We start from the raw sequence: 2,707 nt of genomic DNA, 5'->3' as shown, positions 1-2,707 counted from the left end.
GTTTAAAGAGGGGAACGTGTGCACACACTCACACACACTCTCACAGGAGTGACTGGTCTGGCACTTAAAGCAGTTGCACCCAGGCTGAGCAACTGCACAGGGCTGAGAGAGGCTAACAGGTCTTGGCCTGCCCTTTCCCACTAGCTCACTAATGCAGTTTGGAAACTAAAAGCTGCGCTGGTCTGGTTGGGCTATTCAATTACTTGCAGAAGGATAGCTGGTAGCAATGTTCAGATAGGTATCTCAACTGAAATGTGCTGCGTTGAAGGTTAGCATAACTCTGCTGGTACACCTGCAACTGAAGCTCCAGCACCAAAGTGACACCACCTTCACCAACTCCTAATCATGACGTTGGTCCGAACTGACAAAGCCGAGAGCAGTTTTAACCCTGTATTTAATTGGCCTGTCCTGGGTGTGATAGGACTATGCAGAGCTTTGCTCTCTCACCTTTTGATTTATTAAATAACTATTTGAAACAACAGCATTAGTTAATAATATTGACTTTGGTGTTGAGGATGCACTCAACCCCCAGCAGATCCCACCTGTGTGGCCTCCAGTAAATATGTGCTTTCTCTCCAGACTCAAACATAGGCTTCAGAGATACAGCAAAGAAACGGGCCCTTCGGCCCACCTAGTCCACGCCAACACACACCAGGGACAAATTTACAACTTACTAAAGTCAATCAGCCTACAATCCTGTACGTTTTTGGAATGTGAACAGAAATTGGAGCACCCAGACAAAACCCATGTGGTCACAGAGAGAATGTACAAACTCCATACATACAGCACCCATAGTCAGGATCGATCCTGGGTCCCTAGTGCTGTAAGGCAGCAACTCTACTGCTGCGCCACCGTGCTGCCCACATAGTGTCAGAGGATGGAAAGGCCACCTTGACTGGGCCCAGGAGCAGAACAGTAAGGTGCTGACCTACTCCTCCCCCACCAAATGTCCAGAGATTAGGAGAATGGGCCTGATGTGCATTCAGAACTTGAGTTGCCACTTCAATTATTCAAAGCTGGCTGCAATTTCACATATTCTGCACACACATGGAAAGTGGATATGTACAGATTCTAGAGATTACAAGTGACCTGATGCAGCTCTTTTGTGTAGAACTGTCCTATGGAACACCGATGTGTAAATCAACAGGATCTGTGAATGTGAGGAGCGCACAGAATTTGCTTAGAGAGACACCTTTTGCCAGGTTTTCACCCAGGATGTCTCAGAAGATAGACACAAAATGCTGGAGTAACTCAGCGGATCAGGCAGCATCTCTGGAAAAAGGAATCGGTGATGTTTTGGGTCAGGAACCTTCTTAAGACTAAGCGTGAGGGGAGAGGGAACCTAGAGATATGAAAAGGTACAAAGAACAGACGAATGAATGGAAATTACAAATCATAGACAGCAATGATGATCAAGGAAAGGTCGAGCGCATAATAGTGCATTGGCTCTGTGGGGAAGTAGATAACGAGTGGATGCAAACAGTCACTGAAAGGTACAGCAGGCAGTGAAGAAAGCCAATGGAATGTTGGCCTTCATAACACGAGGAGTTGAGTATAGGAGCAAAGAGGTCCTTCTGCAGTTGTACAGGGCCCTAGTGAGACTGCACCTGGAGTACTGTGTGCAGTTTTGGTCTCCAAATTTGAGGAAGGATATTCTTGCTATTGAGGGCGTGCAGCGTAGGTTTACTAGGTTAATTCTCGGAATGGCGGGACTGTCGTATGTTGAAAGACTGGAGCAACTAGGCTTGTATACACTGGAATTTAGAAGGATGAGAGGAGATCTTATCGAAACGTATAAGATTATTAAGGGATTGGACACGTTAGAGGCAGGAAACATGTTCCCAATGTTGGGGGAGTCCAGAACAAGGAGCCACAGTTTAAGAATAAGGGGTTGGCCATTTAGAACGGAGATGAGGAAAAACTTTTTCAGTCAGAGAGTTGTGAATCTGTGGAATTCTCTGCCTCAGAAGGCAGTGGAGGCCAATTCTCTGAATGCATTCAAGAGAGAGCTAGACAGAGCTCTTAAGGATAGTGGAGTCAGGGGGTATGGGGAGAAGGCAGGAACGTGGTACTGATTGAGAATGATCAGCCATGATCACATTGAATGGCGGTGCTGGCTCGAAGGGCCGAATGGCCTCCTCCTGCACCTATTGTCTATTGAAACTCAGCAGGGCGGAGGGGGCGGGGCGGTGAGGTGAGGTGAAGAGGGGGCGGGGCGGTGAGGTGAAGAGGGGGCGGGGCGGTGAGGTGAAGAGGGGGCGGGGCGGTGAGGTGAAGAGGGGGCGGAACGAGGTGGTGATGCGAAGGAGGGGCGGGTATGATCACGCACAATGGGACGGGGCCAAGACGCATGAAGGGGCGAGGTTGGACGCGCACAGAGGGGCGGGGCTAATGACGCAAGGGAGCGGGGATTCGCGTTGGGGGCGGAGTTGAATGCGGACAGAGGGGCATTTGGAGGGGGCGGTGACGTGCCCGGTGTGGCGGTGACGCGCGTTGGGGGCGGTGACGTGCCCGGTGTGACGTTGACGCGCGTTGGGGGCGGTGACGCGCGTTGGGGGTGGTGACGCGCGTTGGAGGCGGGGACGTGCTTGGGGGTGGTGACGTGCCCGGTGTGACGGGGACGCGCGTTGGGGGCGGGGACGCACGTGGGGGCGGTGACGTGCCCGGTGTGGCGGGGACGCGCATTGGTTGGAGAGGGCGGTGACGT

Source organism: Rhinoraja longicauda, chromosome 40 (genome assembly GCF_053455715.1).
Source record: "Rhinoraja longicauda isolate Sanriku21f chromosome 40, sRhiLon1.1, whole genome shotgun sequence".
NCBI classification, from domain to species: Eukaryota; Metazoa; Chordata; class Chondrichthyes; order Rajiformes; family Arhynchobatidae; genus Rhinoraja; species Rhinoraja longicauda.
The sequence above is the reverse complement of the archived record's forward strand: the minus strand, read 5'-3'. Positions refer to the sequence as shown.